Raw genomic sequence first — 16,378 nt, forward strand, 5'->3', positions numbered from 1 at the left:
ATCAGCAGTATATACATTGAAATTTGATTATTTAGTTTTGGTTAATTTGCATGTAAATAGCCTTGTATCTAGTGGCCATTGTATTGATGAGCATAAATAGTGTCTTTCCTGGATACAAGGTCACCCTTTTGCTACAGGTCTTCAGAAAGAGCAAGGCTAAGGATGGAAAAGAGAAGCAGTTGAGAGAACCCAAGGCCTGTGTGCAACCTTGACCTCCACATAAACCAGCTCTGATGGCCACTCTAACTCCAGAGTCCCTGTGATGGATTTATAAAGTTATTCATTGTTAAGATGGAATTTCAGGTGCATAGATCTGAAAACATCCTAACTAGCCAGATCTTCCCTTCACTGTATTAATTGTGTCCTATTTTTACCAAGGTATTGCTCTATGCTAATTAGCATTAAACATTATCCTTCAAAAAAATCTGCAATAGTTTTTCAACAAAAAATAATACAAACTAAACTTTCCTGCTTGTTGCTTGCTGCCTGTGACACAATATTGAAATATTTCTTAAATTCTCAGCAACTGAAGGGGTTACCCCTGATGTGCAAATGAGGAAATTATGACACAGTATTCAATGCAGTGTATACCCCAACACAGTCAGATTCTAAGCTTGGAGTCCATTGTTTGTTTCACACACATTTTACCACAGAAGACAATTTCAGGTCTGTGACCATATGTCATCTTCTCCTGGAAGCCTTCTCCTTTTATCCTACTTAGAACTGCTACACCAGCCATTCACAGGTGTAACGACCCTTCCCCACACATCTGCCCTGTTTCCTTTCTGTGTTGCATTTCATACTATGTAACATCAAATAACATTTTATTTATTTGTGCTTTTTTATTATCTCCTATAAGAATATGGGCATTACGATGGTAGAGATAGCTGTTGATTTTGTTCATTGCGGTATTCCCAGAATGTACGCATAACATCATGTGCAGAATATACGAATGAACGATGAGTGAGATTCTAGTTTGTTTCCCTTTTATTATTAGCGACATTAAAATTTTTTCATAATGATTTGTCAGTTACATTCTGTTTTTGAATTATGCCCATTTCTCCTCTGTGCCGTGAATTGAATCTGGCCCCTTCACACAACACGATGCCCTGTTGTAGAAGCCTGAATGTGGAGAATGGTCTTTGCTAGAGTCCTCTTTCCATGTGCAGCTCAATGGTTTCCTGTAGTGATTTTTCTGGGTATCAATCTCATGGCACATGATACAGCAATTGAATCTTGGGAAGTTATGCCTGCCCAGAGAGACTTAGGTCACTTTTGCCAGACTGTGGTATGGTAGCTGCAAAGTCCGTTTAGGGTTTCACATACTACACAGCTGGAGTTGGCTTGGGAAACCCCTTCTAGCTAGGCCAACCTGTCTGGCACCAGGAGGTAGGCATTAGACAATTAATATTTTGAGTTTATTGATTGGCATTTTACGCCTTTCCTAGTACTTTATCAATTTATCTAGCTGTATTTCCTGTATTCACAATAAAACAGTAGTTTTTCATTATCTTTGTTGGAAAACATTTTTCTCAGTTTCAGTGTTTATTGTATAGTTTCCTGTATAGAATTGTATCTTAGACATTTTTCTTCGTTTACAAACTGTTGCTTTTCTCTCTAACAAATTATTAATCCTTCATAACTCACCCAGAATTTTCACTTATTGACAAAAAAGTTTGCATTATGTTGTTCTTCACTAAAGTTTCAATTATCTCAAGTAAGGAGTATATTCTCATATTTCTGAGGTAATCATGCAAAAATGCCATTAGGTACTTGTCTAAATTCTCCAATATAAAATAAAATTTACCATATCTGTACCTTGCTCAACTTTTGCATGTCTGACAGATTTCTATTTCAGGTTTTTTAAAAGTGTATGAATTAAATAATTTTTAAATATGTTTTTATTTGTGTGAATACATGACAAACTCTATGTTAGGTATTAGGGAAAGATCAGTGAATGAGACCAACATAAAATGCTTGGTCTCGTGACATCTTTTCCCTCCAGCCACTTGAATATTTATTGTGTTTGTATATAAAAACTTAAACTAAGTGTGGCTGAAAGTTGGCTAAGGCATAATAAACTCTGCAGTGAGAGTCAGCTTCTTTGTTTATGTTATCTGGTCCTAGTCTTAGCTTCGCTATTTACAAAACTAGGTGACCTCGCAGGAATTTCCTTAACTTCTCAAGTGTGCCATGTCTCAAACTTTTGCTGAAAACTAAACTCTTCATCTACCTCCTAAAACTGATCTTCTCCTCAACTCTCCTCTGCTGGTAAATGGCATCTCAAGTCTTTAAGACTCTCAGGCCAACCACCCTGAAGTCATTGTTAACACCTTCCTTTCTCTTATGCAATTCATTCACCCTATTAAAAAAATATATATATACCATCAGTTCTATTTTCAAAATAGTCCACAATCTAATACTTCTTAAAACCTTCTTAGCTTCTATCTTATGAAAGACAACATTATTTCTCACCTAGATAATTACCATAGTCTCCTAAATCGTCTTTCTGATTCTATTTTTCTCCCCATGGCTTAATGTCCACAAGACTTCCAGTTATTTTTCTTTTAAATAGACTTTATATTTAAAGCAGTTTTAGGTTTATAGAAAATTTTAGGAGAAAGAACAGAGTTCTCATATGTCCCCCGTCTGCACATGTACAACCTCCCCTACAATCAATATCTCAGGCCAGAGTGGTCCATTGGTTACAGTCATTGACACATCATTATCATCCCAGAGTCCATAGTTTAGATTGGGGTTCACTCTTTGTGCTTGACATTCCATAGGTTTTAGCAAATGGATACTGACGTGTCCATCCTTACAATGTAATACACAACCTGCTATCATTTTAAAGTTGGGTTGAGTCTCCATTTTGTCCCAAAGCCTTCAATGGCTCATCATCTAACTCAAAACAAAATTCCTAATCTTTCAGTGAATTTAAGACTCTGCCTGATGGGGCTTCTTGTTTTGTTTTGTTTCTCATCTGATCTCAGTCTTTGCTACAAACTCTCACTCACCCTGCTCCAGCCACATGAACTTCTTCTGCAGACAGACAGACTCCCCCCTTGAGGCCATTGCATGTGCACTTCCCTTTGCAAACAGTGCTCTTCATTACAGCATCTGCTCAGTTTGTTTCCTCGGGATTCTAGCTTTTATTCAAGTTTTGCCTTAGTAGCAGGGCAGCATTCACTGGCCAGCCTTGATGCTGTGGCACCTTCATCACCCTCTGAATCCTCCTTCTGCTTTCTTTTTCCTCCATGAACTAATCTCCTCCAAACATTATATATACGTATTTTGTTGTTGTTGCTCATGTGTTTGTTGTCTTTCTGTCCAGACATGATGTAAGTTTCACGCAAGTAGAACTCTTGCTCTTTCTTCCACCATATGAATAAATGAACTTCTTGGTGTCTCATTTTTATTTCATCTGTAAAATAGGTATAATAATATAAGCCACAATATAAGATTGTTGGGATGAGTAAATAAATTAATATCATAAAGCAGTTAGAATTATGTCTGGTGTAAAGTGATTAGACACTTGTTAGTGGTTAGTTGTTTTGTTTTTTTTGTTTTTTTTTTTTTTTTTGAGATGGAGTCTCACTCCGTCACCAGGCTGGAGTTCAGTGGCGCGAACTCAGCTCATTGCAACCTCTGTTTCCTATGTTCAAGTAATTCTCCTGCCTCAGCCTCTTGAGTAGCTGGGACTACAGATGCACGCCACCACACCCAGCTGATTTTTGTATTTTTAGTAGAGACGGGATTTCACCATGTTAGCCAGGATGGTCTCAATCTCTGGACCTCGTGATCTGCTGGCCTCGGCCTCCCAAAGTGTTGGGATTTACAGGCATGAGCCACTGCACTTGGCCTCTATGTATATTTTAGCTGTACTAGGCCCTAAATTCTTAGCAACGGACACTTTAAAATGCATTAATATAGTGTTTAAAATGACAATTTTTGTCCAATAGAAGAACTGAATATGGCTTAATCTACTCTTATATACTATAGCAACAATGATTAAAATAATACTGTATATTGAGTAGCTACAATACAGCAGGACTTTATACGTGTATTTCTTTTAATACTTAAAACAACCTTACAAGGCAGAAATTATGAGCCAGTTTCCTAGATCAGGAAACTCGATGTCAGAAGGCGTAAAGTCCTCACCTCTGTAGGTCACGTACCCAGTAAGAGGTGGATTCGGAATGCAGTCTCTTGATGCTCTGGTTTCAAAGCCTTGCTCATTTTCTAATGGAAAGATTGAAGGTTATGGTGGCTGGGGCAGGGCGGGGTGTTGCTGGGGATGCAGGGCGGGAGGGGGGAGTTGAAACTCTCAGGAGACATGACACGCATAAGTAATTGCCTAGCAATGGTGGCACTGGCTCCGAAGCCAAGAACCTTGTGAGCCCCTAAGACAACACCCCAATGTAGTTTTTCTGCAGGAGGCTTATCTGGAGAGCTGAGGTGTTTCCTAAGAATCTTCAAGGAAACTTCACTATATCACAAGTTTTTGCAATTTCACAACTTTCACAAAAACGTAATAAGTGGCAATTAACAGGTAATATTTATTGTGTGAAAAAGTCCATATTCTGTTGTCCAGGTAAAGTGATAGTTCTTGTTACATAATATTTAAACTTCCACCTTTAGAATTTCACTGGATGTTTTCAAAACATCTGATTGATGAATTGCAGGTAGTCATTTTGTTTTGTGTATTTGTTTCTGTTTTTGAGGCTGTGTGTGTATGTAATTTGTCCTTTGTTTTTCAAAATTTGTTCTGGGTTTCTTGCAAAGAGCAATACTCACATTGTTTGGTTTGTTGTCATTTATCTCCCTCTTCAGATGAATATTAGTGTCATTGTGGGGAAAATGATCACAGAAAGACTTTTCTGGGTTAAAGTAGTAGGTGGGAAGTAGTGTTAAGAGGTTATTTTTAACTACAAAAATAATTATATGAATTTCTTAATTTGCATTTTACCTTCACAGAGAAAAGAATGTCTATGTTCAAAATTAGGTTATTCCCCTTATGTTAAGAAGCTTCCAACCTTACTCTTTTTTTCTATTTTTCATAACTCACTTGAATGTGAAAATGTTTAAGTGGACCAGGTTATTTAATAAGGAAAGCCTCTCTCAGCTCCAGAAAATTGATGAAGGCCATGGCTGCAGTTTTAAGCATTTTGAATGATATATACTATATTGATTTTTACCCAGTATTAAATTAGGGTAACTTCTTAAAGAGCAAATGATAATTGAAATGATTTACTGAAAGAGCAAATAAAAAGATCAGTACTATTTCCCAAGTCCCTAGTGATGTTAAGAAAACAATTATGGAGATATTTAATCTTTAATGTAGACAAATCCTTCTTGAGTGTAGACAGGCATTTTGGTATTCGTTGCCAGCTGAATGAAGAAACATATTTTTAAAATCTTAATTTAAAATAGCCTCTTCTCATCCCTCACTTGCTACTTGGCATCGTCAGATAATGGGTGATTTGAACATTCACAAAACAAGAACTACATACAGAGACTTGTAAATATCATCTTACATAATTCTTACTAATATATAAGGCAAAAGTTTTCATCCCCCTTATGCAAATGAAAAAACTGAGTTTTAGAAAGCTAGAGTAAATTGCTTAAGTCACAGAGATAGAGATAGTGTCTATACACAAATTACTTTTTCTCCTTACAGCGTGGGACTTTATGGGATTTTTTAAAAGCATCAACACAGAAAACATACCATGTATGTATGTGCAGCGAAACAAGATCAAGCAAAATAGAAGTGTATAAATTACAGGGCCATTTTGTCATCTGATTTCCAAACCTACCCTGCAGAACTTATCAGCGTCATGATTAGATGTGTAACTTTCTGCATTTTTCAATGTCTAGACATCAGGAGTAACGAATCCTGACTTGGCCAAGATTTACCGACATACATGTTTTGCTTGGCTAACACTGTATCTGAAAGCATTTAAATGAAATGAAAACATTAAACACACACCCAAGAATATACATTAATGTCTGAATCTAGTTCTCTTCTCTTGAAAAATCTAAACATCTGACAAAATAGCACACTGGTACCTGCATGGCAACAGTTGATGGGCACTGGGAGGACATTTTGCTCAGTGCAGCCAGCCTTCTCCTTGTGCCAAGCAGAACGCAGGACAATAGCAGTCCTGTGTCACATCTGCCTTGGTGTTACCTGGGTGAGCCCTGGGAGCATTTTTTATTTGTATCCTGCCTATTTTTGATTAAGTTACTTTCTCTACTTCATGTTCTATGAAGACTGCCTTTCCCTATCTTTCTTGGACTTTAAAAATGCCTACGTAGTAGTCCATAGTTTTGAAACATCATCACTTGTTTAATCTTCCTGCTAGAGTTGGCATGGTTGCCATTTTTGCCATTGAAATGCTTCAGTGACCATCCTTATAGATATGTCTTTGCCATTTATGCTTATGCTTCAGTAAGATAAATTTCCATAGGTGGAATTGCAGGGTAAAAAGGTATGCACATTGTGTACTTTGATGAATTGGCCAGATTGCCCTCTGACATTTGCCCTGAATATATTACATGTAGGAGGTCATCAGAGCTCCTACTCCCCGGAGCCCTTGAGTGGGAAAAGTCACATATAAAGAGACCCTCAAATTCTGGAAACACTGTGGGGAATGTGTGTATTTTAGAACAATGAAAGAAATAAAGTACTGTAAACTTAAAAAAAAAATTGTTTTAAACGAGTTATGTCCACTCTGAACTTCATTCAAGAGGTCAGTGTAGACACATTACGATTGCCCTTAGTTCAAATGTGAGCCAGGTAATGAAGAAGCCACAGGAAATTGTGCTCCACTTTTCTTCCATCATCATTGCTAAACACGGATGATAAAGATGTGGAAAGGGAAATGTTGTAGGAAATTATACCAAATGGGCTTTTCGATTGTTCCTAGCTTTTAACCTATTGTTTGAGTGTATTTAGGGAAGAAAAAAATCCCCCCGAGAAGGAAATATAATAAATACCATTTAGGAACTACAGTGATATATATATAATTATGAGAAGAATGTGTTATTTCTCCCAATTTCTGTTGGAAATCTAAAAAGGAAATTAAGGCTCTTTACAACCCATCAAAATCTGTTCACTTTACAAAGAATAAATTCTGCTTAAACCTAACCTCAGGTGAGATTTGTGGAAGATTGGTTTGACATTCATCTCCTGCAAGAAAAAGATTGAGAGAATCTGAGCACCAGAGTGTTTATGAATGTGCTCATTCAACAGAATGTGATCATCAATCTATTTATTTTTATATATCAACCAAGATTATTTCTGTTTTACACATTCCTCTTAATGATTCATTTTTAAAATGTGTGTATATCTCCCTCAGGTAGAATGTAAAGATTGAGCCTTATGTTCATTAAGATTTAAATAGATTTTACTTCATTTTCAAAAAATAAATTGCTTGTCCAAGTGATCAACTCTAAAAGAATAAAAAAAATACAATATGATCTATATCATAGAAGAACATCTCCACAACAAGCATTGTAAGACAGAGGCATAGAAGTTTTCTAAGCTGAAATGGAATCAAGTATTACATATCTTCCAAATCATTAAATTCTTAATATGTCCCATTTTCACCTTTTCAGTTCTCATTTTTCTATGAGTAGTTAATCATAGTGAATGTCTTTTGTCTGCTTTACTAAAATTTAATGAAAAAAATCAATATATCATTTAGGCCAATCCCTGCTCTGCCAAGATCATATTTCATAGCCTTTTTTCCCCACCATATATTTTGCAAAATGAGTAAGATTTCTAAAACGATGGAAATAAACATACCACTTTAGAAATGAGAACATGTGTTATGCTTATCAAAGTAGGCTAAGATCACATTTTGCTTAAGAGACCTTGAATTTGAGATCATCCCAATATATTAAAACAATAAACATTAATCCATTCCTCCAATATTTGTTGAAGGTCTAATTTGGGCTATGCCCTCTGTAAAGTGTTGTAAATGATATTTGGAAGAATCTGGCAGTTTCTTCTTTACAATCTCAGTGACATAGTTATCTAGGTAACAACAAAAAGCCCCCATAATTACTGGCTCAAATGGAACAAAACAGAAAGACCATTGATAAGCATAAAGGTCTTCACTTAGTTTAAAAGTCATCTGTTTTATATGTTCAAGCTCACAAAGAACTGGGAACTCTCTACAAACTGGAGATGACAGTGTAGCCACTGCTAAAAGCCCTCATACAATTCTCCTTTTAATGTATCTATCATCATCCCAAACTAAGACTCAAAGATGTTAACTAGGTTCTCACAATTAGTAAGAAGCTAGCCAGAATCAGATGGGAGAGAAAATGTCAGTGTACCCAGAATATGGTTTATATTCAATAAAGTGTTGAAGAATGAATAAATAAATGAACTTTCTATAGCATGCTTTAAATAAATATATTATTTTAAAAGTGAGTTTATTCCCTACTTTTTATTCTAGGGAGGAATAAAATATATGGGGAATACATTAGAATACAGCAAGTTTCTCAGGTTGTTGGTTGTCCAACTCTAGACATGAGGTCTACAAACTACAGCCTAAAGACTGGTGGGTGGTACCATAATAAATTTTTATAAGCAAACAGTTACCCATTCATTTACTTTTGTCTACAGTTTCTCGTAAAGCCTAAATTATTACAATCTGGCTCTTCACCCATACCCCTGCCATCAGCTGTGTTTCAGCAGCGTCCATGATAATATTTTTTCAGTAGCACTGATGATTTGTTTTAGGTAAAATGATGCAAAATAAAAGCAGTAAAAGCAGAAAATGTCAGTAGTTCCTTGTATGTCTGAGTTTCTTCCTTCTAGTTGTATCATTTCCCAAACTTATATTCTTATTTCCCAAGCTTATCTTGGGAAGTACTGTATATACATACTAACTTCCTACTCAGATCCTTAATAAGCTTTAGGCAAATTCTTATTCTTATTCCAAGTAACCTACAAGCTAAGCGTCAGGTTCACTTGTTTACCCCCATTGCTTTCCAGTCATCTTCAAGGATGGGACTCTTGTTCTTCTGCAGAATACTCAACAGAGTCATGGTTGCTGGAGTCTGAAACATACATAGAAAATATGTTCCAAAACATACATAGAAAATATGTTCCTACTTTCTGTGTAGAAGAACTGGGAGAAACTGCCACAAGTAGTGTTGACACATACATTTAAAGAAAATAATGACAAGATTTCTTGCCAGACTTGAAGGTCTAGTACACTAATAAAGCATGTTACAAACCAGGAATGAGAAATGAACATGGTACTTAGAAGTTTGTCTATTTTAGTGTGATGTTTTTTCACAGAGCCATAGACCTTAAGTCTTGGAATTACCTGGGTTATTTGTTAAAAGTGCTGATGTGGGAGTTTTTCCCAAAATATATTAGAATATTGTGATTGTGATGGGGATCTTCATGTTAACAAATGCCCAGGTAGTTTATATATATATATATATACACTTTATTATTAAATTTAAAAAAGATCAGGAAGATCAAAAATGTCCCAAGGGAGAGACTCCCAAGGACACTTGGCCATGATATTCCCATGTTCCCCAGAGTTTTTCTAAAGTAGGATATCAAGGAAATGCTAAGGACAGCTGCCTTGGGGTAATGGTAGTAAGGCAGTGCAAGAGGTTTGCAGCAACTCTAGGAAGAAACACAAAACAGAGATTTGCACCTCTCATAGCAATCTCTCCACCAAATTATAAGACATCTTAAAAAATTTTGCAAAAAAGCCCTGGTTTTATTTCTGACTTGTCCATCTAGCTTTTCTTGAATCTTTGAGTCTTCCTCGATTGTCTTGTCCACTAAATTTGATTGCAATTTTAGTTTATTGTTCATTATTTCATGAATATTTATATTGCATTAAATATTAAAATACTCTGTTATTTTTGATTCGCTAATCCTTGTCTCCCTATAGTATTGGGCAGGGAAAAGTGTTTTGTTTGACTGTAGATTGTGGGACAGAGTGGGTACAATTAAAGTTATTTTAATAAATACATGTGACATGATTGATTTACTAGTAATTTCGAATAGATGCTAACATGCATCAGGTATATAAATAAGATTATTCATGGCGATGTGAAGAGCAACAGGCATAACATGAGTCATGACTGGGGCTAAGTTATTTCATCTTCTTTGTTTTGATTTCATATAATGGTGTCAGCAACTTAGAAATGATCTGCAGGCAGAGCAGCAACTTCAAGGTCATATAATATTGAGAAAAACAGGGATAAACAATGAAACTAAGAAGATAGAGCATGGAGTGTGCTTGTTTCACTAATCAAATAGTGTTGGACAGGAATTTTTTTGCAGCCCTGAGCTTAGAGTTAATAGTTTGAATAACAACAACAAAAAGACTGGTGAGAATAAGATAAAGTTTTTCCTGAGTGAAAAAGGTGGTAAAAATAGCACATTCCCAATGGCATAGAAGGAACCAGGTATCGTGAGTATTAAATTAGAAGACAACTTGAAGTTGGTTGGTGGGTTGTTCAAGGTGGTAATACAATGCATGTGTGCTCCAAAGGAAGGATGTATGATGAGTGATGAGGGCATATGTGTTTCAGGTAGCTAGATGGCAGAACTGTAAAGAATTGAGTAGATGTTTAAAGATGTATAGATTCAGAAAGGAAGCAGAATATCATAAAGCTTGGTTGCAAAATCAGTGGTGCTAGGTAAACTTTTAATGAACGACTAAGAAAGAGAGTTCAAAAACAAGACCAATAGGGAACTCAGAATATATGGTTTAGACATTAGATTCTCAGCCAAGGAAATGAGGAAAGGCCACATTCCTGAAGTCAAATAAAAGACTAGGCAGACATTTCCTCAGAGGGACATCTGGGACCACCAAAAGGATCAGAAATTTGTGTGGATATGAGGAAAGGTGTTTCCTACTGCCAACCTTAGCAGGCTGATCCCCAGATGGGTGACATTCCACTTCTTTGCAGATCTCTGTGGTTGTCATAAAGCTTTTCCTAGTTTTGAGCGCTAACTTTAGGTTGACTATGTGAGAACAGAAAGTAAAAGTGGAGACTATCTCTTTAAAGCTTACTGCAGTCTATCACAAAATGAAACTTCATCAGATTTGCAATTTCATCAGACCTATCCTATGGCCATAGTAAGTGGGTAGTAATTACTTCTTCAGAAGAATATAATTATTACTCCAAACCTTCTCATAGGATCAAAAATTAGTTCTGTCTTTGAATATCTTCTGTGCTAAATTCAGCATAGTAGCCTGAGGAGATGAGAAGTGCCAACTTTGTAAAGAAAAGGCTAAAGAAAGATATATGGCTTTGATTAGATAGAAATATAGACAGAGAGACAGCATATGATGGATTATATATTGATGGCACATGTATATATGTTAGAGCTAAAAATATTTTGTATACAAAATACCGACAGATTATAAATAATAATTGTTATGGTCTGGCTCTGTGTTCCCACCCAAATTTCATCTTGAATCGTAATTTGAATTGTAATCTCCAAGTGTTGTGGGAGAAACCTCATGGGAGGTGATTAGATCACAGAGGTGGTCCCCCCATGCTGTCATTATGATAGTAGGTGAGTTCTCACAAGATCTAATGGTTTTATTAGGGGCTTTTCCCCACTTACTCTGCATTTCTCCTTCCTGCTGCCATGTGAAGAAGGACATATTTGCTTCCCCTTCTGCCATGATTGTAAGCTTCCTGACACCTCCCCAGCCCTGCCAAACTGTGAGTCAATTAAATCTCTTAAAAATTACCTAGTCTCGGGTATTTCTTCATAGCAGCATGTAAATAGACTAATACAATAATCTCCACAGAACTTAAATAGGGGAAGATTTCTATATTAAACATCAGAATCACCTGAAGATAACTTAAAAAATATGTTTCTGGTTCCATTTAAACACACTTGATGTAAATATTTGATTGTAGATTTATAATTTTTGCAGTTTCTAGGCATTGTTTTCATAGTCCCATCACTGGTTGCTGGAAACCTCAGAGTTCCTCCAAGTCCAACCTAATGGAAGGGCCCAGCCTGAGAACTCTTAAGGCAAGAGGTGAGGCCATTACGAGACATCAGAATTGCTTAGTCTGTGTCTGAAACTAACGTATTTGAATTGACATTATGGCTCAAAAGCTAATCTTAATATTTGCACTGATTAGTCTACTGCTTCTTCTACAAAACACCCACCATGTATTTCCCTGCTGTTACTGTTGGGTTGTGGCAATGGAAAGTGATCTGCAGCAGAACTGCCTGGCTAGAGCGACCTACAATTTGGAAAATAATTAAATGTATTTGCAGTTGATTTTTCAGATTCCTGGGATGGAGGAGGCCTATGTTCAGTGAACACATACAAACAAGGAAACCTCTAAGGGAAAACAAGAATTTGAGCCAAATGTATCTTACCAGCTAAAGTTCTCAACTTTCAAAAGAGTGAATAGATCTGGCATGCAATTTTGTTAGCTTAGTTTTGTTCTGTTGTTTGTTTTGCTTCCAGTAAGTTGCTTCTTTTCCCCCCTCCCCCCACTTTTCTGGGCTCTTTCAAGGTCACAGCTTCTGAAAGCTGCCCACTCCTGACTTTTCCCGAGGCCTCATAGATGAGTGAAGTCTCTCAGGGGTATTTCCAAAGAAGCCTTGGTTGCTGGTCAAAAAGAAATAGCCTTGCTCCTCTCATGCTCCATTCACTGAGATGTTCAGAGCAATCAGATGTATCATGAACAGTCATGTGTTAATTGACTGTTTATATTATTGTTAAGGCTTCTAGTAAACAATAGACTAGTAGTTAAGTTTTTGGGGAGTCAAAACTACATTCAGATTCTCAACCATGCATGAGTGGGCACTCCTAACTCCTGCATTGTTCAAGGGTCAATTGCGTATATGTCAGTTTAAAGTTGAACCTTCTCCTTACACCTCCCCCTTACTTACTTCTGTATCCTTAAATACCTTTGTAGAGTCATGAAATATCTGAATAATACAACTGTCATTTTATTGTTTACCTGTTTAACATGGTGTTTGAAATAGCACGTTTTTACGATACTGCTTGAAGAAAGTAGCTTTTAATCAAAAAATACTTATTTGAATTTTTTAGCATTTATTTGTAGCCTGCACATCTATAGCTAAAGCTAAGCAATTGATAGATATTAGTTTAATCATTACCTTCAGAACATCACTTCATATTTTTTATGATTTTTATTATAAATTCCCACTGATCATTCTTTGCTTTCCAGAAAAATCTGTTGAACTTTGAAAAAATTTATCCTCTCAATCTCAATGAGAACATTATGTCTGCTAAATGGAGATAGTCAGCATTTGAATGAAAAAGTAAACAAAGTGAAATAGTGAGATAATTATTTTTATAAAAAATATTATCAGTAGTAATAATACCAAATATGTTGCTTCAATATCTGCAAACAGTAAATGGACAACTAAAAAAGAATGATAACAATAGATGATTCCAGATTTCTATTTGAGCTACACTAGTAACAAAGACGTAAAATTATTTCATATTCTCCCAGATATTAGTGCAATCAACAAAACAGCAGATGCCACTCTTTATGGGCACCTGCTCATGTACTGAATAAGAAAGATATAATAATTGACTTGACCCAGATGTCCATGTCAAGTCATTGAGAATCTGAAATGGTAAAATTTCTAAAGAAATATGAAAAGAATACTAAATTTTTACAAAATGCTTTAAATTCATGTAAAGTAAATTCAAGTAAGGAATAGCTCTTTAAAAAGTGTGTGACTTAAAAATGTATATAAAATAATTTTAAGTGGCATGGAGTCAAAACTAACCCTGCAACCATAGTTTCCTTTATAAGTCACTTTTTAAACTTATGATTGTGACAATATTTCCTTATAGTTCATTATTCTCTGGGCATAGTTTCATCCAAAATTATAATAAATATGGCATTCTATAGCTCTACTTTTCCAGAAGTCTAGCTTTCACTAATTTTCAGTCTATGAGATATGTCACAAAAATTCCTATGTGATTTGTTGTTCTGTCAAAACTCTGAAGTTGTGTCTACTTGTTCCTAAGAAATCTAAATATACAGGCTTGATATGCTGGTCAAATAAAGCCAACCCTTTTTCAGTCAGGTTTATTTGGAACCTGATATTTTGTTTGGAAGGAAAGAAATAAAGTTGGCTAACAGTTGCAGAAGACAATTTTTTGCAGGCATGCAGGTAACTTGGAAATCAACAGGAAGGCTATACAAGAAGACTTACGAACTCAGGTCTAGACAAATGGTGAATCACTATAACAAAAATTAAGGCCACATTCAGTAACGACCAGGGTGATGTGCAGTTGCCACAAGCCCTAGATGACCACCACTATCTCCGGACCATTAATGCTGCTAGCTCCAGGGGAATGAATTCTACAGAATCTCTGCTGGCCATCGCCCATGCAAAGACTCAAGCAAGGACTTGCTTAGGTCTGGTGGCCTTATTGGAGCTATAAAGCTCTTAGAAAGCAAGCCTTTGGTCTTTTAGTATTTCTTTTTATTTTTTGTACTAAGGTAGATTTAGAAAGAGAACTGAGCTGAAATACTTGGCATCCAAAAGAAGAAAGAGCATCATTAGCTCAAGTCGTATTGTTTTGTTAAACAGAGATTTGTGAAACACAATTTGTATTATTACCACCAAGGTTTAACGTGTCCATTATAGAATAATTAGAAAATATAGATAAGCAAAGAGAAACACAGTAGTACTCTGAACTCATCCACCCAGAACTAATAAAATGTCAATATTTTGTTGTGTAACTCAAGATTTTTAAATAAAAACGTGGTTACCTGTGTGTGTATCTACACAGACATATGTATACATGCACACATACATACACATGTACAAACACAAGCACAGAGTTGAGTAAGTTGAGAAGACAAAGCAATATATCTTAAGTACTTTTCACATCTTTACAATTTTTCTACATAATTTCTGTTTACATGCATAAATGTCATTATATTGCAATATCACAATTCATTTAATCTATCACCCTATTTTTGCCATGCCGGGATTTTTGCTCATTTATTTTCTTATTATAAACAAGCCTGCAATGAACATTCATATAGAAAATGTATAACTATGTTCTTAAGATAAATTTTTAGATAAATTACTACAGAATCAAAGTAGAATATATAATTGCCTTTTACAGGAAAACATAAGTTGCAGATTATTGAACTCTGACAGAGTTAGCATCCTGTAGTTAACAGCTGCTGATTTCTAATTGGATCCATCCAAGTTTTGCTTTCATAAACTATAAATATATGTTTACAGGACTAGAGTCTGAAGTGGCTTCCTTTCTCTACACTGTTGACTAAAGATAAGGCTCAAGAACATGAACCACAGATGATCAATCAGGAGATATTCTGAAGGGAGTGCAGTCATTAGCAAACATATCAAAGACTAGAGAATTTTCATCACCTTCACCCTGATCCCATCCACTCCTATTAATGTCAAAATTTTATTTATTCTTCAAAGACAACTCAAATATTGCCACTCGAAAAAGCTTGTTCTTTATCTGAAAGTGATCTCTCCTTAGGTCTTGCTTTCTCAATGTTTCTTCTGTCACCACCACCCCATCCCCAGCAAATTTTGCTTTTAAAATGCGTCACTCCACACATGTGTTCTCATCTTCAAGTGTTCCTCAACATTTTTCACCTAGTATTATTTTTTAACTGGCCCAAGAAGGAAAATACTTTCGCTACAAATATATGTGCTAAATTTTAAGAATATACAACTTTAAAAAGTACAAATTAGAAGATGAGAGTCTTCTATAATCCACTTCTTACATCAAATCAGATTTCTTAATGCCATTGCTCACCAGGATTTCTTCCCCCAACCCCCCCATCTTCTCTCAATAAATACAATTCTCCCCAGTCAACATCATTCATTACCAATAGAGTCAAATCCCAACAGGCAAATGATTCAAACCTCTTTCTTAATTTCAGGACACTTACTTTCAAATATCTGTTCTATTCCTTTACCTGAAAAATTATTTCCATGTCTCTGCCTTGGTTCTGAAGCCAGACCTGTCCTGATTCCAATTAGACCAGCCAGAACTTTTCAGTCTTGCCTTCCTCCTCATGCAGATCCCATTGAAAGTATAAAGTACATTTTTATTGGTTCCTAATATACCCTGAGATTCACTCTGACTGCACATATCTACTCCTAATCCCTGGAGAGTCTCTTGATGAGGAAATGTGCAGATTAGCTTCTCCTTCATTGCCTGTTACCCAGTTAAAGAAAGGATGGTGTCAGCTTCCTCCAACCACAAAGCTGACCATGGAGAGAGATCGTTTGTCAAAAGACAGTTGACGTCCTGTTACCAGGAAAAAAAAGGGACACCAGAAACAAAAGGTGTGTCCCCTGCTGTGTCTTCTC

General features: G+C 36.0%; 1 long non-coding RNA gene across 1 annotated transcript; it reads right to left on the minus strand.

The window, feature by feature from the left end:
- Positions 1-1,425: 1,425 nt before the first annotated feature.
- Positions 1,426-16,107, minus strand: LOC116528786. The gene is made up of 2 exons (XR_004259199.1): positions 15,982-16,107; positions 1,426-3,424 (listed from the first exon to the last, which is right to left on the minus strand). It is a non-coding gene; the product is annotated as an uncharacterized LOC116528786 (long non-coding RNA).
- Positions 16,108-16,378: the final 271 nt, after the last annotated feature.

This window comes from Sapajus apella, unplaced genomic scaffold, assembly GCF_009761245.1.
Source record: "Sapajus apella isolate SASKATOON/1434 unplaced genomic scaffold, GSC_monkey_1.0 scaffold60, whole genome shotgun sequence".
In the NCBI taxonomy this organism is placed as follows: Eukaryota; Metazoa; Chordata; class Mammalia; order Primates; family Cebidae; genus Sapajus; species Sapajus apella.